General features: G+C 42.3%; 1 protein-coding gene, 4 non-coding genes and 1 pseudogene across 5 annotated transcripts in view; all 6 read left to right on the top strand.

Annotated features, from left to right (window-relative positions):
* The first annotated feature begins 4,743 nt into the window (after positions 1-4,743).
* Positions 4,744-23,174, top strand: part of LOC120036514 (piggyBac transposable element-derived protein 4-like) — a 140,825-nt gene continuing 122,394 nt past the window's right edge. The window contains exon 1 of the mRNA XM_038982959.1: positions 4,744-4,824. The gene's annotated coding sequence lies outside the window, so the exon portion shown is untranslated. The remainder of the gene's footprint in view (positions 4,825-23,174) is intronic.
* LOC120036549 lies at positions 6,876-6,938 on the top strand. Its single transcript, XR_005474553.1, has one exon. It is a non-coding gene; the product is annotated as a small nucleolar RNA SNORD29 (small nucleolar RNA).
* Positions 7,559-7,630, top strand: LOC120036554. The gene has a single exon (XR_005474558.1). It is a non-coding gene; the product is annotated as a small nucleolar RNA SNORD30 (small nucleolar RNA).
* LOC120036544 lies at positions 7,948-8,074 on the top strand. The gene has a single exon (XR_005474548.1). It is a non-coding gene; the product is annotated as a small nucleolar RNA SNORD22 (small nucleolar RNA).
* LOC120036568 lies at positions 8,603-8,672 on the top strand. The gene has a single exon (XR_005474571.1). It is a non-coding gene; the product is annotated as a small nucleolar RNA SNORD31 (small nucleolar RNA).
* On the top strand, positions 10,211-10,284 carry LOC120036577 (annotated as a pseudogene).

Genomic DNA, 23,174 nt, shown 5'->3' on the forward strand with positions numbered 1-23,174 from the left:
TCAGCAGCAGGCCAGCAGCAATTTCAGCAAATTGCAAATCATTGTTGGCTGACTGCAGCAGCAGTAGTACGTGTTCGACGAGATCTTGAACAGAACTTACAACATCAATCAACATGTCTCAATCAAAATTGTACAGCCAGAAGTACAGAAAAGAGTGGGAGTACCTGGATTTAAAGGGTGTCTGAAGCCAGTAATTGGGGATGATTGTTGGGCATACTGTGCGTACTGCAAATCAGATATGCTTGCAAAAATGTATGACATCAAAAAACATTGTGCTACAGCAAAACATATAAATAAATCAAAACCGTACAACCCCACAACGCAGTCTACATTACCACAGTTGGTTAAAAAAGTGGATAACTGCAAAAGCTACTATGGCAATGGCCACTGCAGAGCATTGTTCGCTGCTAGCATGCGACCATTTAGGTATGGCTTGCAAAGTTGCCTTTTCAGATTCTGTGGCAGCAACAAACTTCCAAATGCACCGCACCAAGTGCACAGAAATGATTAGGGGAATACTGGCTCCTTATTTTCTCAAAAGGGTAACATCAGATGTGGGGGATGAGAAGTTCAGTCTCCTTTTGGATGAGTCCACTGATGCCAGTGTCTCGAAATACCTGGGTGTGGTGATTCGGTATTTCAGTGCTTAAAAAAGAACCGTTGTGTCCACATTTCTCAGGCTGGTTGTCTGGGAGGGTGGCGATGCCAGATCAATAGCAAAGGCGGTAGTTGAGTTTCTTGAGAAGTGCAACCTTAAAAAAGAGAATCTTCACAGTATTGGCACTAATAATGCGTCTGTGATGACTGGGGTACACAACGGGGTGCACAGGATTTTAAAGGTAGAATGTGCATTGCCCAATTTGGTACTCATTCGTGATGTGTGCCATTCTTTACAATTGGCGGACTGTGCAGCATCCAAAGAAACCATCCCTAGGAGTGTTGAGTACTTAATCAGGGAAACCTACAACTGGTTTTCGATTTCCCCAAAACGGCGCGAGGCGTACAAAGCAGTGTATGCCACCATTAATTGTGGCCAGAAACCCCTGCAGGTCACCAAAGTGTGTGCCACACGTTGGCTATCGATTGAGCCTGCGGTAACTCGTATATTGAGCCAGTGGGAAGAACTGAAACTCCACTTTGAGTTGACCAAGGCCAGTGAGCATTGCTACATGGTGGATGTGCTCCACGCTATGTACATGGACAAGACCAACTATGTCTACCTGACATTCTTGAAATCAAGTTGCAGTGAAGTAATTTGAGGGAGAGCAAACAGATCCTGTCAAGCTTTTGGACAATCTGGTACACCTCTTAACATCAATTTGCAGCAGAGTAGTCAACCCTATGGCAAAAATGGATGTCCTGAATGATGCCATTGATGGACATCTCAGTCCATCACCATGTACCAACTCAGTCTTGCGCCAGAGGACAAAAAGGTAATTCGGAGACAGTGCATCAACTACATTGTTGCTTTAAGCAAGGAGCTGCAAGCAAGGCTCCCAGACAACCTTGAAGCCTTGCGAAACAACATGGCCTTGTTCAGTGTTAAGGAAACGCTAAAGCACAATAAAGGCACCACTGAAATTATTAAAGTAGCTGAGCTACTGGTGTACCAGCCCCAAACAATTGATAAAATTGTTTCCCAATGGAGAAACATCCATCTGTTTAGGTGGGACTCAACTGAAAATACGGTCGAGTTTTGGAGTGAAGTCAATAACTACACGGACTCTTCCGGGTCAAATCCATTTAAAGAACTGTGCAAAGCTGCACTCGCTGCCCTCTCCTTGCCACACTCAAATGCGGAGGTTGAACGGCTGTTCAGCCAAATGAGTGTGGTCAAGTCAAAGTTAAGAAATAGAATGTCACTGCACACTCTCAACTCCATACTCCTGGTGCGGTATGGACTGAAGCTGGCTGGTGAAACCTGTTACCAGCATAAACTACCAAGTGAAGTTCTGCAGCAGTTTGGCACCACAGCAGCATACAGCTTTAAGGCCGCTCCATCCTCTACTGCTGGTTCCAGCTCCGTGACAATGCAGTTGGACAGTGAAGAGGATTTCCTTGCCAATCTATGATCCATCATATTTACAGTACGTATGCAAGGAGTGGGCTTTCTGGAACTGGCGGAGACACACAGCTGATGGTGGCAGTGTGTACTGCAGTGGGTGCGAAAACAGTGGCAAAATCTGAAGGAAACCATCGAGCAGCTAGCCAGCCAAGCAGCACAACAACCTGGGGAGAGCTGGAGAGAGATGCCTAGCACATACATCATTATTTGAGTTAAGTTGCTTATTCAATAAGATAGCATATATACCTTGTTATTTGCCTGTACCTATAATTGTTGATCAGTTAGGTAGCATGTTAACTAACTACCAATACACTGCTTAAAACTATGATTGTTCAGAATGTGTAGGTTTACTAGTTAAAAAGTTGGTCCTGCCGTACATACCTACACGTACGCTACGGTCACAAGACGCAGGCCTCCTAATTGTCCCTAGAATTTCTAAGCAAACAGCTGGAGGCAGGGCTTTCTCCTATAGATCTCCATTTTTATGGAACGGTCTGCCTACCCATGTGAGAGACGCAGACTCGGTCTCAACCTTTAAGTCTTTACTGAAGACTTATCTCTTCAGTAGGTCATATGATTGAGTGTAGTCTGGCCCAGGAGTGTGAAGGTGAACGGAAATGCTCTGGAGCAACGAACCGCCCTTGCTGTCTCTGCCTGGCCGGTTCCCCTCTCTCCACTGGGATTCTCTGCCTCTAACCCTATTACAGGGGCTGAGTCACTGGCTTACTGGTGCTCTTTCATGCCGTCCCTAGGAGGGGTGCGTCACTTGAGTGGGTTGAGTTACTGACGTGATCTTCCTGTCTGGGTTGGCGCCCCCCCTTGGTTTGTGCTGTGGTGGAGATCTTTGTGGGCTATACTCGGCCTTGTCTCAGGATTGTAAGTTGGTGGTTGAAGATATCCCTCTAGTGGTGCGGGGGCTGTGCTTTGGCAAAGTGGGTGGGGTTATATCCTTCCTGTTTGGCCCTGTCCGGGGGTATCATCGGATGGGGCCACAGTGTCTCCTGACCCCTCCTGTCTCAGCCTCCAGTATTTATGCTGCAGTAGTTTATGTGTCGGGGGGCTAGGGTCAGTTGGTTATATCTGGAGTACTTCTCCTGTCTTATCCAGTGTCCTGTGTGAATTTAAGTATGCTCTCTCTAATTCTCTCCTTCTCTCTTTCTTTCTCTCTCTCGGAGAACCTGAGCCCTAGGACCATACGTCAGGACTACCGGGCATGATGACTCCTTGCTGTCCCCAGTCCACCTGGCCTTGCTGCTGTTCCAGTTTCAACTTTTCTGCCTGCGGTTATGGAACCCCTACCTGTCCCAGACCTGCTGCTTTCAACTCTTAATGATCGGCTATGAAAAGCCAACTGACATTTATTCCTGATTATTATTTGACCATGCTTGTCATTTATGAACATTTTGAAAATCTTGGCTCTCTCTAATTCTCTCCTTCTCTCTTTCTTTCTCTCTCTCGGAGGACCTGAGCCCTAGGACCATACGTCAGGACTACCGGGCATGATGACTCCTTGCTGTCCCCAGTCCACCTGGCCTTGCTGCTGTTCCAGTTTCAACTGTTCTGCCTGCGGTTATGGAACCCCTACCTGTCCCAGACCTGCTGTTTTCAACTCTTAATGATCGGCTATGAAAAGCCAACTGACATTTATTCCTGATTATTATTTGACCATGCTTGTCACTTATGAACATTTTGAACATCTTGGCCATGTTCTGTTATAATCTCCACCTGGCACAGCCAGAAGAGGACTGGCCACCCCTCATAGCCTGGTTCCTCTCTAGGTTTCTTCCTAGGTTTTGGCCTTTCTAGGGAGTATTTCCTAGCCACCGTGCTTCTACACCTGCATTGCTTGCTGTTTGGGGTTTTAGGCTGGGTTTCTGTACAGCACTTCGAGATATTAGCTGATGTACGAAGGGCTATATAAAATAAACTTGATTTGAAAAATAAAATAAATAAAATGTAATTGTTCAATAATGTGTAATTGTTCAATAATTCAATGTGTTGTGTTTAAAAATAAAAATGTGATAATATAAAATGTGTTGTGTTTATATTAATTTTACAAATAAAAGTATATGATAATAAACAAACAAATCTAAACTAACAAATGTCAAATCATATTTTTCGCCGAGATTATTTTAATGTTTTTTTTTTCATGTGATATTTATATATATATTTTTTCACTTTTTTTTATTTTTATTAACAGTAACATGCAAAACATAAACATAACAGCCAGAGGAATTCCACAAAGAAATGAGAAAAAAATAAATAATAATAAACTAATCCACATTATATCAATTCAAATACAGACATATTGCGAATACGTTTTTTTGACATTTTGTTTTGTATACGTTTCAAAGACTCTAAATAGTTTTCCAAATCAGATAAAAAAATTAAGAAAAGGGCCTTTTTCTTCATACATTTTGATTTGTGTATGAAAATTTTTCCAAATAAAATAAAGAGATTTATGACATATTCACATTCAATTGTGGAATCAGTGTAGTAAAATAATATGTCAAACTTAGAAATTTCAATGGTTGTATGCAATTTGAGGCCAAGATATAGTTTTACATCAGTCCAGAACACTTCACTATATAACAATGACAGAATAAGTGTTCAATTAGAGTCTACGTAATGACGCAGTTTTACGTTATTATGTAATGACGGCATCACGCAATGACATCACAACGTCATTTAGCAACAAATGAACTTCCTCTGAAAATTAGTTGGCAACACTGAGCGGAATGCGGCGAAAGCACCTACAGGTAACTTAGCTAGTCGCCACTTTGGCATTCAATCTAAAGCCATCCTTTTGTTTAAACACTTCCACTGATCTTTAGAATTTACCCTAGACAAATTATGGACTTCTAGTATCAAATATGTTTTGTTATTATTTGTTTATTTCATGTTCAGGCCGATATCTGGCTGTTAGCATTGCAACGTCTTTCGATGATGAGAATTTACACAGACCTGTTCTGAATACCTGATTGTACTTTCGTAGTTTTGATGAGAGACTTGCAAATTTATTATAATTTTTTTAAACAAAAAACGTGTTTCGAAATGCTGCGTTCGCAGGACACGTGTCCGCATCTAGCTAGGTCACATGAGAACCTACGTTATTTAATGGCTGGCTAGCTACCGGGGTTGTAACTACAATTGGTGTTGACTTTATATTATTTTCTCCTTTCAAGATGCCGACGACTCGAATGTGCTGCTCTGGTAAGCAACATATTACTTAAATGCCTGCTTACGTGGTGGTTTTACTTAGCAACTAGCTAACCACGTGCCACGTTAGCTAGTATGCTAGCTTGCCATTTAGGTGTGACCGGACCATCAGTTGTTATAAACCCAACGTTAGGTCTCTGCTACGGTGATGATAAAATGAACTCTCTCTTACCGAATCAGCCTTTGAAGAAGGAACTTCTTTACCAGATTCTGAGTAGCATTTGGCCCCTGATTCGACTGTCGTTGCTGCGCTAATGACACCCAATTCTCAATAGTGTACTACTTATTAACGTTGATCTGGTCAGAAGTAGTCGACTGTATTGGAAATAAGGTTCCATTAGCGACGATATCAATGTCGGGTTCTATATGCCTGCGTGTTGCCTGTTCATAAAGGGACCTCCCTATCTTCCCCCTGATCAACAGAAATGCAGGACAGATGTCAGGGAAGTCCAGAATACTGACACGTGAGTGCATTGACTTACCACCAAGATCATTAGATGTGTTCAGCTTGTCAGCCCTTCGCCTTTAGGAGATTCGCCAGGGCCCTTTATCTAATTCCCAAGTAAATGGATACAATTTCAGTGTAAAGGTAGATTTGTAAGTGAATATTAACTAGCATTAGCGCAGCTATTAAGAATATGGTTATCAGCTAGCATGCTAGAACATACCTGCTGACTTCCAGTCGTTATGCTAGCTTTAGTTAGCATTAGCTTGCTAAACTACATTAAATTTACCCCAGTTTGACTCTGACATAACATATGTATCCTTGACTTTATCTGGCTGGGGAAGTAGATAAAGGTCCTCTGCCCTAAATCCCTGAGTATCTATTTGTGTGCACTTGGAAAACTGTCATGGATTTTCAACTAAATAGGGAAGTGCACTTTGGGGTGGACTTTCAGGTGGTAACTGACTCACACGTGACTGGCTGTAAATGATGATCCTCAATGACAAGCATATATCTGATTTTTGGTGATGCTAACTTTGATCTGATGGCCTCCTTGTCCTGTGTTCCAAAGCCTCTTGTAGTAATATACAGACTAGTAAGTCACTAACATGGATGTGTTCTTTGCTCAGGTCTGCATTACTTGTGACGCGACTTCCTGACTTCAAGGCATCTGAACAGATTCTCCACTTGGAGTTACATTCTGGAATAGGAATGTGTGCTGGCGAGTTCCATTTGAGTTTATTCACTGGTTTCAGGACCGTTCTAATGGCAGCATTTCTATATGGTCACTACTTCCGGGCTTTATATGATGATCCATTGACAAGCATATGTCTGATTATTTTGTGAAGCTACTCTTTGTTCTGATGGGCTCTATTTAAGAACTTTCTATCTTCTCATAGAAGCCAGACAAAAACTAACATTTATTTTGTGATTCCTTCTTTAGCATTCAGACCACAAGACTGATGCGCTTTGTGAAAATCCAGGTTGGTGAAATGTTAAGACACTAGTACCCCACTTCCCTTTATAGTGCACTACCTTAGACCAGGACCCATGCACTATAAAGGGAATAGGGTGTGACTTTGGATGCATGCATTTTCCCCTTTTGGCTGGCCAACTGTACAAGATGGCTACCGGGACGTGCTACAGTCCCAAGGATGACAAACTAGCTCACTTTGAACCGATGTGAAACGACATGAACTACTGAGTGACTAGCTATTGCAGCGGTTGGTCATCGATTTCTCCATCATCACACTAATAAAATGTTTACCTTTCATTCTTCAGGGTTTGTGTGCTGTGGTCAGTGGAATTGCAGTGTGGACTCCAACATACTGGTAAGTTGTGGTTCTGAAACTGTCCTAAATGGCGCCCTCTATAGTACACTACATTTGACCAGAGCTTTATGGGCCCTAGTCAGAAGTAGTGCACTAGAAAGGGAGGTCTTTCCCAGAATAACAATCGTTCTCTGCAACCACATGATAAACCTTTTGGAATCTCGTTTGTCTGACTTCCTGTTGATGATAAATGACCTGACACCCTGCAGAGTAAAGAACCCTCGCTTGACTGTCTTGTTGCAGCCTAGTTTCACGTCCTCCATTTTGTCTTACAGTTGACTGTCCTGAAACAAGATGGCTGTTCTGAGCTGCTCTAAGCTATGCAGGTAAGGATCCATCCAGTCTAAATGTATATTTTAACACCAGTGTCTTGTCCTGGAAGTGGTAGTTCAAACATTCATTAAGTTTATTGTATAGCTATCTACACAGTGTTGCCAACTTATTTACTTGTACAGTTTAGCTGAACGCAACGTGTTTGGGGGATCCCGTCCTTCTGCTGAACATGATGAATATTCTCTTTGGAATCTCGTTCGTCTGAACTCCTGTTGAGAAAAGGAATAGCTGACTTCAGCAGAGGGCTACGTAACCTGTCATAAATTCTACATATGTAATGTCTAACCCCTCCATGTGCCTGCCTGGTATCTGGTCCCCATCCAGACTTTAACCTGAAGCATATGTCTTTGTAGGTTCTTCTGTTTGTGGCTGAAGAAGGAGCCGTGATGCCAACTAGACTGGTGAGTTTTGGTTAATGAGTACGTTCGGTAATGAATCTAGTCCTTGTATCTTAACCAGAGCCTCTTCTTTAGCCACAAGCTATAACCAGTCTAGTGTTAACTGACTGCAAACAGAGTGAATGGTTGGTGTTTGGTAGTCGTGGTGACTCTGGCTCCTAGTGATGACACCCGCACGCGTCTTACGCCCTGTGTCGACAACAGAACCTGCAAAGGTGGACCCGCTGGCGTTGCCAGGGCAACAAGGGGACAGCTGGTTGGGGTTACCAACTGTCTGATGGGACCAGAGACTCACACACAATATCATTTGGCTTTGCGTTGTTGATCCAAAATGGCTGCCATTTGATTTAATATCAAGAAGTAGATGCAGAATCATTCATGAAATGCTAGTAGCAGCACAAGTGACTGGGGTGGATGGGCCACTCAGGATGTAGTCAGTTAATTTATATTTTCATGCAGTACCATCAATACAGTTTAAGCAGGATTGAGGTTAGAATACTGACTTCCAAATAACTAGTGTCCTGATGTAGTACATGGCCCTTGTCAGCACTTTCCCATATTTAGTCTCTCGGGTGGTAGTGCTGGTCTAGGATCAGTTGTCTGTTAGATAGTCGTGTTACCTCCCCAGCTGATTGGTTACCCCTCTGATCTATCAGACAATAAAGCAGTATTAATGTAGTGCTGTTCAGCATGTTTATTTAGACTCCTCTCCTTCAGGTCCTGATGGTGGTACCAGACTGGTCACTAGAAGATGCCTGTTACTGAACTACTACAAGGTGTGTATGAGCGACTTTACTTCTGTCCTTTATAATGTAGAAGTGATGATTTCCTGTTACCGCCCCAGTCTGATGTTAAGCTGACTGATTGGTTACTGAACTGATCTATACTCTAGAGCAGTGTTTCACAATCCTGGTTCTGGGGACCTAGATGTAAGGCTTCGTTTAGACACAGCTCAATTCTGATCTTTCACTAATTAGTCTTGAGTAATCAGGTGTAGGGTGGTATTCAGGTTTTCGCTGGCAGTGCTGTCCCAGCATATTAACACTTAACACATTGAGTTGTGAATTCTGTCCTGTAATTAGATCACCTGGTCAACAGTGAGGGACTCACAATGCTCTGGTCTCATTCTTGTAAACAAACACCATGTGACTGGACCTACTGTAAAATACATAAGTATCTATCAATATAAACTTCATAGACATAATCTAAATGTTATTGGTGAAACCCTGTTTTCCAAATACCCTGGTAGACCACCCAAGCCTAGTTCTGGGGGGGGAAACACTTGTTGACAGTTTTGGGTCCCCAGGATTAGAATACACTGCTATAGACTGATCTCATGTCTGACTACAATGTCACTTCATGCTTTCCTACTTTCTCCCTCTAGGTTTCTGCCCCCCTGGTTGAGGTCCTAGTGTCTGCAGTGTTTGGAAAGGTGTGTGACTTTTGACAGCATCTTAATTCTCCTTCCACATGAAGCATTCTGGAATGTTGTAAATGATGTATGCAAAACTTAACCATTCCAGTCAGGTGGCAATCCTGTCCTGTGCTCTGGGCTGGATAAAGGTCTGGCTGCCCATCGGCCCTCCTGTGGGTTGGGCAGACACTGACAAGCCTGCTTTTTGCAGGGGTAAGGTGGGCTGCCTGCCTGGAGGGAGGGTGACTGGGTGGGGGCTTGATCCCAGACCCTGGACTGCTGGCTGGATGGCTGCAATGACTGAACTAAAATCCTGATCTGGTTTCAGAATGCTCTGAATGGAGTCTAGTAAAATAAGATTGGAATTATTTGGTTTTAAAACTGTTCTGTCTTTTTAGATCTCGTTGGCTGCTGAAGTGTTGCTGTGCTGGTGGAGCGGGAAGGTGTGTAGTGGGAATGACTTACGGTTCCAGTATTATAATACACTGAGTATAGAGGACATTAAACCTTCCTAATATTGAGTTTGCCCTCAGAACAGCCTCAGTTGTCTGCCCGTGACACAACTGTGGGTCGGCATTGGAGTCAAGTTAGCTGGATGTCCTTTGGGTGGTGGACCAGTGTTGATACACATAAGAGACTGTTGCTCTTGACAAACCCAGCAGTGTTTCAGTTGACACAAACCGGTGTGCCTGGCACCTACCATACCTCATTCAAAGGAACTTAAATCTTTGTCTTGCCCATTTACACTCTGGGTGGTACACATACACAATCCATGTCTCGTGGCTTAAAAATCATTTTAACCTGTCTGCATCTACACTGATTTAACAAGTGATGTCAATAAGGGGTAGCTTTCACCTGGTCAGGTTAATGTATTGTCCACTCGGTGTATATGTGTTGTAATGGAAAAGGGGGGCAGATCAATATTAGGAAGATGTTGTTAATGTACTGTTGGATGTTCCTCTTGGATCATCACACTGACCCATGCAATTTGTTATAAACTACATACTCTGACGTGATGAGTCATCATTACCGCCCCAGTCTGATGTAACGCTGACTGATTGGTTACTCTCTGATCAAGTCATCTCAGACCTTGTGTATTGGTCCCTACAGTATCACCAGGGTTTAATTCTCACTATTTTCCCTCTAGCTCTCCTGTTGTACACCGGCAAGCCCTCTTGGTCAGCAAGGAAGAGGGACGTCTTGTTGGAACTGGGGAAAACCAGGCCAAGTCAATTCAACCCCATGACTGTTTTTTGATGTGTAAATAAATCTACAAATTAATGCTTGTCTAATTTTTCTTTCTCGGTGGTAGTAAATCAGACTTGGTGAATTTGGCCATTTTGAATGAACCATGTGGTCTGAAATCAATACTGAACAATGTGACATTTCCTTCATATCATTATGTAGTTATTCTAGGTGGTTATACACTTGCACATGTAACGGGATTGACATTGTTCACTGGCTATAGAAAGTTGACTGAATTATTTTAAGCCGTTGTGTTTTTGGGAGGAATTTATTGTGAGATGCATGTTTCGTCATGGAGTGTACTTTAACGATACGGTGGGACAATTGTATAGCTAATATATGGAACAGACTTGGTTTACACTGATATCAAAACCGCTAAAGATGGTGGTTAAATGAAGCATTCATCCAAGTAAATTCCGGTATATTTAACGGGTGGTATCATGGACATTAATGTTCCAGTAGTCCCGAAAACCCCCCAAATGAGTTACCTCTGGTTCTTTCAACCATACCTACGGTGGAATCAATCGGGTTTTTGACCATGTAGCGCCATTAACCCCATCTGTTGGCCGTGAAGCACAGGGGTAGAGAATTTGGGCTCACTACAAGGTATGAGCGTTTGCGCTTGAGGCTAGTTTCCCGGACACAGATTGAGCCTTATATTAGAATTTTGGTGAATAACAGGAGAAAAAAGCCGTCCTGTACAGTTCATATTGTGTGCCGTTTAGTACTGGTCTGCGTCACACCAGTCATATGGCACCGATCACATTTTCCTGTCGAGCATAAATTGGCTTTTAGGAGATTCTACATTTTCTGAGATCCGTTAACTTGACCATTATAGCAGGGGCTTTTAATTTCAGTACAAATGCTTCAATTGTGTGACTGTTAGCTGATCTCAGGAAAAAGGTTTACGCCTGAATTTACCACAGATCTTGTTTTCAGTGTTGATCTAAAAACATTTTCCCAAAGGATTTGTCCAACGAACCGTGGCGGAGTTTGTGCCTAACAAGATGCCATTACTAACTGCTCTCTATAGCAGCTGGGTCTGGTCTACCTAGTTAATGAAATGCAACACATTTTCCAGCGAATGATAGTCCCGTTTCCCATCCGTCTCAAACCTCATTGTGGCATTTTTGTGTGATGTATTGTCTCCACCTTCTTGCCTTTTGTGCTGTCGTCTGTGGCCACTAATGTTTGTACCATGTTTTGTGCTGCTACCATGTATTGTTGCTACTATGATGTGTTGTGTTGCTGCCTTGCTATGTTCTCTTAGGTCTCTCTTTATGTACTGTATTTATTTTGAATCCCAGGCTCCGTCCCCGCAGGACGCCTTTTGGTAGCCATCATTGTAAATAAGAATTTGTTCTTCACTGACTTGCCTTGTTAAAGGTTAAATAAAAAAATCAGCGCACCCTTTTTCTACATCTATCCTCTTCTAGTTAGTAGGATACAATACCTGTATGTCTCTAGTGGTGAACTGGGATAGTGCAGCAGAACGCCACTGGATAGAATACCTGTATGTCTCTAGTGGTGAACTGGGATAGTGCAGCAGAACACCACTGGATAGAATACCTGTATGTCTCTAGTGGTGAACTGGGATAATGCAGCAGAACACCACTGGATAGAATACCTGTAGGTCTCTAGTGGTGAACTGGGATAGTGCAGCAGAACACCACTGGATAGAACACCTGTATGTCTTTAGTGGTGAACTGGGATAGTGCAGCAGAACACCACTGGATAGAACACCTGTATGTCTTTAGTGGTGAACTGGGATAGTGCAGCAGAACACCACTGGATAGAATACCTGTATGTCTCTAGTGGTGAACTGGGATAGTGCAGCAGAACACCACTGGATAGAACACCTGTATGTCTCTAGTGGTGAACTGGGATAGTGCAGCAGAACACCACTGGATAGAACACCTGTATGTCTCTAGTGGTGAACTGGGATAGTGCAGCAGAACACCACTGGATAGAATACCTGTATGTCTCTAGTGGCGAACTGGGATAGTGCAGCAGAATGCAACTGTCCTATAATCTTTGCCATAAAATGGTTCGGCAACATTTAATCAGGAATTAAGACTATTAGTGTATGCGATAATGTATATAAAAAATAAGATTATTGTTATAAAATGCCTTTTATCACTCAGATGGATGGTATTTTCTGTGGCATTAAAAAGGTTTTAGTCTGACATTGGACATGGTGCCAAATAACCTTTCACCTGACTGATGCATGCTTTCATTAAAGGAAAATTCCACCCAAAACGGTCTTTTGGTATTTGCAAAATGCATCATGTGGGGATTTCTGTATTTTGAAAGTAACATATCGTGAGAACTTGATTGTTGACAAGCAAAACATTTTGGGACTGTTACAACGGACTAATGAAACAAATAACAAAAGATCGTTTTTGGATGGAGTTTTCCGTCAACTGGTTTCTAGAACTCCCTGGAAAACTGTATTTTATGGTATTATTCTGTAGTGATGAAATTAAAACCTTTTCAAGACATGAAGTCAAACCGTTACACACCAACACTAACCATGGTGGGGTGACTGAATTTAATATAGTTATACACCAACACTAACCATGGTGGGGTGACTGAATTTAATATATAGTTATACACCAACACTAACCATGGTGGGGTGACTGAATTTAATATACAGTTATACACCAACACAAACCATGGTGGGGTGACTGAATTTAATATACAGTTACACACCAACACTAACCATGGTGGGGTGACTGAATTTAATATACAGTTATACACCAACACTAACCATGGTGGGGTGACTGAATTTAATATACAGTTACACGCCAACACTAACCATGGTGGGGTGACTGAATTTAATATACATTTACACACCAACACTAACCATGGTGGTGTGACTGAATTGAACAGTTATATACCAACAATAACCATGGTGGGGTAACTGAATTTAATATACAGTTATACAACAACACTAACCATGGTGGGATTACTGAATTTAACAGTTACACACCAACACTAACCATGGTGGGGTGACTGAATTTAACAGTTACACACCAACACTAACCATGGTGGGATTACTGAATTTAACAGTTACACACCAACACTAACCATGGTGGGATTACTGAATTTAACAGTTATACACCAACACTAACCATGGTGGGGTGACTGAATTTAACAGTTACACACCAACACTAACCATGGTGGGATTACTGAATTTAACAGTTACACACCAACACTAACCATGGTGGGGTGACTGAATTTAATATACAGTTATACACCAACACTAACCATGGTGGGGTGACTGAATTGAACAGTTACATACCAACACTAACCATGGTGGGGTGACTGAATTTAATATACAGATACACACCAACACAAACCATGGTGAGGTGACTGAATTTAATATACAGTTATACACCAACACTAACCATGGTGGAGTGACTGAATTTAATATACAGTTATACACCAACACTAACCATGGTGGGGTGACTGAATTTCATATACAGTTACATACCAACACTAACCATGGTGGGGTGACTGAATTTAATATCCAGTTATACACCAACACTGACCATGGTGGGGTGACTGAATTTAATATACAGTTACACACCAACACTAACCATGGTGGAGTGACTGAATTTAACATACAGTTATACACCAACACAAACCATGGTGGGGTGACTGAATTGAACAGTTACATACCAACACTAACCATGGTGGGGTGACTGAATTGAACAGTTACATACCAACACCAACCATGGTGGGGTGACTGAATTTAATAAAGTATTTGGTGTTTTATTAGGATCCCCATTAGCTGTTGCAAAAGCAGCAGCTACTCTTCCTGGGGTCCACATGAAACATTTAACATAATACAGAATGACATAATACAGAACATCAATAGACAAGAACAGCTCAAGGACAGAACTACATACATTTTTAAAAAGGCACGCATAGCCTACATTTCAATGCATACACACAAACTATCAAATCGGTTGATCTGGATAAACTCATTGTGAAGGTGGATTTTGTGGTATTTATAGCCACAGTGATTAATTGTACAGGACAAGTGTCCAAGAAGACTAAGAGGCTGGATATCATTATATCTTCTGCAACTCTTTTGCACACCAGTATCACGACTTTACACACCATCATCTGCTCATCATCATCTGCCCATCTATCACTCCAGTGTTAATCTGCAAATTTGTAATTACTTTGCTACTATGGCCTATTTATTGCCTTACCTCCTTATGCCATTTGCACACACTGTATATAGACTTTCTTTTTTTCCCTATTGTGTTATTGACTGTACGTTTGTTTATTCCATGTGTAACTCTGTGTTGTTGTCTGTGTCACACTGCTTGGCTTTATCTTGGCCAGGTCGCAGTTGTAAATGAGAACTTGTTCTCAACTGGCCTACCTGGTTAAATAAAGGTGAAATAGCTAAAAAATAATAATAAAAAAAGCCAGAGAAGATTTTGCCGAGCAGGACTACAAGGACTTTTGTCACCAGGAAATGTCCTGCCCTCACAGGAGGATTCTGAGGCTGTGTTGGACCTGATTAGAAGGAGGTTTTTACAGAAAAGCAGGTTGATTTTATTTAGTTAATTTATTTTTTGGTAGTTTGTATGATATTTTATTTATTTTTACCCAAATGTTTTCCTTTTTTGGGATCCTTATTATCCACCCGCACAGTAGGTGGCGGAATGCACATTTAATTGTTGCGAACGCCATTATACCATAGAAGGAGGAGGAGGGACAGCGACATCTGGTCATTCAAGGATTTTCATTCCAGTGAGCGGGTTGTTGTGGTTTCTCCTCTGTGTGTAAACTTTATTTTACTCCTTTCAAGATGCCGATGACTCGGTAGAGAATATGCATATCAGGTAAGCTGCATATTACTGAAATGTCTGCCATGCATGGTACAACGACTCACTCTGCTGCAGTAAAAGGATACAAACGTTAGTTTGCCAACTGGCTAGTTTGGTGGTTTTTGTTATCACCTAGCTTACCACGTGCCATGTTGGTGTTAGCTAGTAGAATAGTTTTCCAGTTAGGAGTGACTGCACCATCACTCTCTTACCGAATCAGCCTTTGAAGAAGAAACTTACCAGATTCTGAGTAGCATTTGGCCCCTGATTCGACTGTCGTTGCTGCGCTAATGGCAACGTATTCTCAAGTGTACTACTGATTAACATTGATCTGGTCAAAAGTAGTAACGTCAAACGGTATTGGAAATAAGGTTTAATTCCCGACGCTACCGGGTTCTATATGCCTGCACGTTGTCTGTGCCCAATAATGTTTGTACCATGTTTTATGCTGCTGCCATGTTGGTAACATGTTTTGTGCTGTCTAATTTTCAGGGTAAGTTGCTAGAGGCAGGTTGATGTGACGCAGAATATACAATAACGTTACTCAAATTGATTTGTCGTTTGTTCAGGTACAGACTCCCACTATTTTCTGTACTTCTGGCTGTACAATTTTGATTGAGACATGTTGGTTGATGTAAGTATTGTTCAAGATCAAACATTCGTGACCAACTATATTAATTTGTCTCGTCGAACCCGTACTAATGATGATGATGCTGCAGTCAGCCAATAATCATTTGCAATTTGCTGAAATTGCTGCTACCTGTGCACGAGCTGAGCGCCTGCTGGTGACCTAACTCACAATGCACTTTTGCAGCCACACACGTGTGTTGTGACTGAGTGTGTGACAGGGAAAATGCGTACATTATAGCTTTGAGTCAATTTTCAGAAGTTGCTTTAAGTTCCAAATACATTTTTAAAAGTAGCTACATTTTTTGCTAGGTGCTGACTGAAAAAATTAAGTTGCCAGGGTAGTCTGAAGAGTTGCTAAATCCAGCAACAAAATTGCTAAATTGGCATCACTTGGTGTGGCGTCTTTTGTGTTTTGTCCAAAATATTAAAATAAAACAAATCCCAGCTCCCCTTCCCCAGGAGTCTTTTTGGTAGGCCGTCATAGTAAATACGAATTTGTTCTTAGCTGACTTGCCTAGTTAAATAAAATAAACATTGCTCTGGTCAAAAGTTGTAACGTAAGCTAACTTAAACTAACTCACTTTTGTACGTCGCGCTGGTCCGTACAATTGACCTTATTTTAGCGCCCAAAAAAACGTGATACTTCCAGATCAACTATAATATCAATACCATTTGTAAAGCACAATTTCTCCCCTTTCCAACAAAATCAATGACGAGCCCTTCATGATGCCCACCTCTGCATGATTCAAGAAGGCAATGAGCTCTGTTGGGTCTTTTTAAAAATGGCGGGTGGGGAAGCTAAACCTATTGCGTGACACGGACCCAAGCGCGTGCACCATGTGCATAAATGTATTATGTGCCCCCACACCAGACTCGATCACCACACCAGGTTAAAATATCAAAACAATCTCTGAACCAATTACATTAATTTGGGGACAGGTCGAAAAGCATTAAACATGAAGGGCAATTTAGCTAGCTTGCACTTGCTAGCTAATTTGTCCTGGGATATAAACATTTGAGTTATTTTACCTGAAATGCACAAGGTCCTCTACTCCGACAACTAATCCGCACATAAAACGGTCAACCGAATCGTTTCTGGTCATCTCTCCTCTTTCCAGGCTTTTTCATCTTTGAAGTTATATGGTGATTGGCATCTAAACTTCCATAATATTACCACGACAACCAGCGACACAGCTCGTCTTTCAATCACCCACGTGGGTTTAACAAATGAGGAGATGGCACGTGTGTACCTGCTTCCATAAACCAATGAGGAGATAGGAGAGACAGGACTTGCAGCGCGTCTGCGTCAGAAATAGGAATGACTTCTATTTGAGCCCTTGGCAACGCAGACGCTCGTTGACGTGTGCGAGCAGTGTCGGTGCAATAATTGAATAACATAGATTCCAACATTTATTTTGCAACACTCGCGCATGCGAAGGGAGCTGTGTAGTCAGGGTATGATGGTGAGGAGAGATGTCATGTGGGGAAACTTCTTTTATCACTCGACCTGTCCAACTTATCACCTTATCGCCTTTAAAATGTAATTAAACCCTATAAAGGGTATATATAATGTGTCATTACATGCCTATTTGAAGGTTTGTTGAATTTTAATCAGGTTTTTAGGGCGGTGCTAAAGTGATCTTCAGAAGTGAACAGCGGCTTTTGGGAGTCATGATAGCTTGCAGTGATGACGCAAAAAATGACTAGGTATCCACCCGTATCCTGTCCCCTTCTTGTTTTCAAACGTTGAGGGAAGTGCTACACCTGTTGGAGAGAGGCTGTAAGACAGAATTAGTTGCTTTATGCGTGCTGTACGTTACGCCATGACACGTCACGATGGAACATGCAGCGTCGGAGGGGTCCGTTTTTTTCAACTTTTCTCCAATACTATAGAGCCATTACCATGTCAATCAACGCTTGAATAGAAACGTATTTCACACCCCAGATTTTGATGTCAACACAGTCAAATTAGTTTTCTTTGCAGCCTCTTTTGAATGCTGCGGTTACGCACATTTGTACAGAATGGGGTTAGCGTACGTTACACGGTATTGGAAATAAGGTTCCATTTACGACGCTACCAATATCGGGTTCTATATGCCTGCACGTTGTCTGTTCACAAATGGAACTCTGTAATTTTCCTCCTGGTTGTGTCCCGCTTCTCAGCCCTTCACCTTAAAGGGATACTTAAGGATTTTGGCAGAGGCCTTAATCTACTAACCAAATCAGTGGATACAATTTCTGTGTCCATTATGAGAGAAGATAAGGGTAGTTTCATAAGTGAAAATTAACTAGCATTAGCGCAGCTGTGAAGTATATGGTTATCAGCTAGCATGCTAGAACATACCTGTAAGACTTCCAGTCATTGTGCTAGCTTTAGTGGGGAAGTGCACTTTGGGGTGGACGTTCAGGATGTGGTAAATAACTCATAAGTGACTGTCTGTAAATGATGATCCTCAAAGACAAGGATATGTCAGATTATTATAATTATTTTGTGAAGCTACTGTTTGATCTGATGGGCTCTATTTAAGAACCTTCTATCCTCTCATAGAAGCCAAACTATAACTAACATTATTTTGTGATTCCTTCTATAGAATACCTGATTCCAGACCACGACACTGATGCGCTTTGTGAAAATCCAGGTTTCTCAATCAGCACGCTAATAAAATGTTTACCTTTCATTCTTCAGGGTTTGAGTGCTGTGGTCTGTGGAATTGCAGCGTTGGACTCCAACATACTGGTAAGTTGTGGTTCTGAAACTTTCCCAAATGGTGCCCTCTATAGTACACTACATTTGACCAGAGCTTTAAGGGCCCTAGTCAGAAGTAGTGCACTAGAAAGGGAGGTCTTTCCCAGAATAACAATCGTTCTCTGCAACCACATGATAAACCTTTTTAGAATCTCGTTTGTCTGACTTCCTGTTGATGCTAAATGACCTGACACCCTGCTGAGTAGTCTAGTTAAATGTCCTCTTTTTTTTGTTTTACAGTTGACTGTCCTGAAACAAGATGGCTGTTCTGGGCTGCTTTTAAACCTGTCCTGAAATCTGGACAGCTGCTGCTCAGTATGTGACTAGAAAGGCATTTTAAACAGCCAACTTTCCGGGACATCGACATGTCTTATATCGTCAGAAAGCTTAAATGTTCGTTAATCTAACCGCAGTGTCTAATTTACAGTAGTTTATACAGTGGGACAAAATACCATGCTATTGTTTGGGAATAGTGCACAACAACAGAACACTTATCAATGCAACTTGTTTGATACATTCACCTCTGACATATTGGCTACACAACACGTCAATTAGCCTAATGAAGGTAAGCCATCGTTAGGCACCAATGAGACCAGGTGTTCACTTGATTGACAGAGTCTTGGTCCAAGGACCACCTATCATTTTGAAAGCGATCAAGCTAGATAGCCAATGAGCTGGGCTTTCCAGCAGCATGTGGACGCCTTTTGTACTACAAACAACCATCATGCTAGAGCTGTGGGCAACAGTGTTCATTCTCTGGTGAAAGCAAACAGGACTCGCGGTAGTTAATGATACGCAGTGGTTCGTTCTCTTCTACAAACTTTTCTCAAAACTTAAAAAAAGAACATGGCTACTACTAGTGGAAAAGCTACATTGAAGTCCAAGTTTACAAATTTGGATGAGAACATTGCAGAAATGGACTGGGAGAGTGACACAGAACTAATGGATGAGGACTCCATGAGTGAGTACAGTTTTGATTCCAGTGAGGAAGAAATATTTTTGGAAGGAGAAGATCCACTTTTAGATCAGTAAGTAAAATAGGTTTTTTGCTTCTCATGCTAATGCAGTTGGTTAAATGGTTGCATATTCATTTGAGATATTTCTATATAGCTATATAGACCTGAGGCATACACTGTATTAGCATAGCCAAAGTGTATTTTCTGTTGGCTATGACATGCTGTTTTTGAGTGTCTTATTGCCTATTGGTCCACATATTTCATCATAGTGATTGTGTTCCCCATACTCTATATAATATAGATGAGTGTTGTGTATTTGATGTATTGATGCAGTGCTCACTCCCTGCTAAAATAAAGGTTAAATAAAATAACTAATAGGAAACTTGAGTTCTAAACATTTAATTTATATTTTATCCTCAATAGAGGTAGAGACTCCGATGACCTCTGGGAGCCATCTCCAAAGAAACCACATTCAAGTCCATCCCACACTCATTCAAACATAGGAACTGGTTCCTCCAGTCTGACCCCTGCTGCTGTCTCTGGCTCCACACCCACCCGGCCATCTAGAGGTGTTATGAGTCCAGACCAGAAGCGGAGGAGGGCCAGTGTACCAGCGGCAACTACCACCGAGGGAGAGGACCGTTGGCGCACTGTGCTAGAGGATGATGTGGAGCCACTTCGACCAACATTTCGACCTAAAAGGCAGCCAGGACCTCAGCTGGACATGACTGGAAAGTACAGCCACCTTAATCTTTTCCAGATGTTTTTCTCCTCGTCAGTTCTTGATTTGCTTGTGTCGAACACCAACAAGTATGGGGCTAAGAAGCAAGCAGGCAAGAAAAAGGCATGGAAGCCCATTTCCATCCAAGACCTGTACTGTTACATCTCACTGGTCATTTATATGGGGATTGTGAAGATGAAAAAACTGACGGACTACTGGAGAAGCTCAAGACTCTACCAACTGCCTTTCCCTACAACTATCATGTCTTGTAAGAGGTTTCTGACCGTCTCGCAGGCGCTTCATATTAGTGACCCACAAGCTGACGACAACAATGACAAGAAGAAGGGCACAGCAAGCTTTGATAGGCTCTGCAAAATCAAACCTCTCTACTCCAGCATTGTTGAGGCATGCAAGACCCATTTTCAGCCTTCCCAGAACCTGTCCATCGATGAGAGGATGGTAGCCTCAAAGGCCAGAATTGGAATCAAACAGTATATGCCTAACAAGACAACAAGATGGGGTTACAAGCTGTTTGTTTTGGCAGATTCTGCATGTGCCTACACTTGAAATTTCTTTGTGTATGAGGGGAAGTCCATCTCAGCCACCGGTATGGGACTTGGTTATGATTCCGTAATGAAATTATTGGATTTTCCACTGCTGGGGACGGGCTACAAATTGTTTGTGGATAACTTTTACACAAGCCCTACCCTGTTTATAGACCTGAGGAAGCTGAATGTATGGTCTTGTGGAACTATTCGTCCCAACGGAGTGGGTTTTCCCAAAACAAAAGTAAACGACATGCCTAAGAGGGCTGAAAGGGGTACCATACGATGGATTCGTAAAGATGACCTGCTCTTTGTGAAGTGGATGGATGCCAGAGAGGTGGTCATGTGCTCCAGTATCCACAAATCGTACAGTGGCGATCACATCCGCAGGCGTGCGAAGGACGCTAATGGGACATGGACCAAGAAAGATGTCCCCGTTCCAGCTGCTGTGAAGGATTACAATAAGAGCATGGGAGGTGTGGACCTGTCAGACGCTCTGATAGGCTACTACAATGTTCTCCACAAGACAATGAAATGGTACAAGACATTCTTCTATCACTTCATCGACATTGCTGTGGTGAATGCATTCATCCTCCAGAAGGAAAAGGCTAAGATCTGTGGACAGACCCCCATGACACAGCTAGCCTTCAGAGAGCTGCTCATCCAGGAGCTTGCTGACTGCGGCACAAAGTCCACTGCAGCACCTTCTGTCCGCTCTACTCCTGCCTCCAGTGATGTTCACCTGCCAAAATACATCACTGCAGACCTGAATGTGCCTCGGGGCCAAAAGGGCACAGTAGGGAGGCGTTGTTGTACTCTGTGCAAAATGAAATCTCCCATCACCTGCACTACTTGTGCTGTTACCCTCTGCTTTACAGCAGAGAGAGACTGCTATGGGACTTGGCATCAGCAGCTCAATCTGGTGTAGATGTGTTACCCTCTGCTTTACAACAGAGAGAGACTGCTATGGGACTTGGCATCAGCAGCTCAATCTGGTGTAGAGGTGTTACCCTCTGCTTTACAACAGAGAGAGACTGCTATGGGCCTTGGCATCAGCAGCTCAATCTGGTGTAGAGGTGTTACCCTCTGCTTTACAACAGAGAGAGACTGCTATGGGCCTTGGCATCAGCAGCTCAATCTGGTGTAGACGTGTTACCCTCTGCTTTACAACAGAGAGAGACTGCTATGGGACTTGGCATCAGCAGCTCAATCTGGTGTAGATGTGTTACCCTCTGCTTTACAACAGAGAGAGACTGCTATGGGCCTTGGCATCAGCAGCTCAATCTGGTGTAGATGTGTTACCCTCTGCTTTACAACAGAGAGAGACTGCTATGGGCCTTGGCATCAGCAGCTCAATCTGGTGTAGAGGTGTTACCCTCTGCTTTACAACAGAGAGAGACTGCTATGGGACTTGGCATCAGCAGCTCAATCTGGTGTAGAGGTGTTACCCTCTGCTTTACAACAGAGAGAGACTGCTATGGGCCTTGGCATCAGCAGCTCAATCTGGTGTAGAGGTGTTACCCTCTGCTTTACAACAGAGAGAGACTGCTATGGGCCTTGGCATCAGCAGCTCAATCTGGTGTAGAGGACTGTGGGTGTTCTGAATACTCTAATTGTAAGTAGTGTGTTTTCTCCCTCAGTTTGTGGTGTTACACTTCTGACATTAGATCAGTGTTGGCTGCTAATGTGGCCGTTTATCTTAAATCACTCCTTGTTTTGGGAGGCATTGGATCAGCGTTCTCGTCGCGTCTCCTGTTAGTAACTTTTGTGTCGGGATGCTAATGATCCATTACGTATGACATTCCTGGGAGTGTGTAAACTTTATTATTAAAGCATTTTAGTATGTTCTCTATAGGTATGTACTTTCAAATGGACCAATTTGTCCACTTGTGTACATTTGGGAAAACTCGTGAGGGACACCTGGGAAACTTCATACCAAATATTATGTAGCTCTCTCATTCTTGAGTGTAACTTTGCACACACATTGTTACCCTGTTGTGGACAACAAAAAATATAGAAAACCAATGTTTTTTTTTTGTTTTTATCTTTTACTATGGTGGTCTATTCTCCTGCATTATTCTCACCCCTCCACAGACTTATAAGTGGTTCCATTCAAATAGTATCAAGAATCAGCATATCCTTTCTTCAGGTCTATCAGGTCTAGCTATGCAGGTATGGATCCATCCAGTCTAAATGGATATTTTAACACCAGTCTTTAATTTGTCCTTAAAGGGGTAGTTCAATGTGAAGTTTGATTTCCTTTTTAAATATTATTT

Source organism: Salvelinus namaycush, unplaced genomic scaffold (assembly GCF_016432855.1).
Source record: "Salvelinus namaycush isolate Seneca unplaced genomic scaffold, SaNama_1.0 Scaffold138, whole genome shotgun sequence".
NCBI lineage: Eukaryota > Metazoa > Chordata > Actinopteri > Salmoniformes > Salmonidae > Salvelinus > Salvelinus namaycush.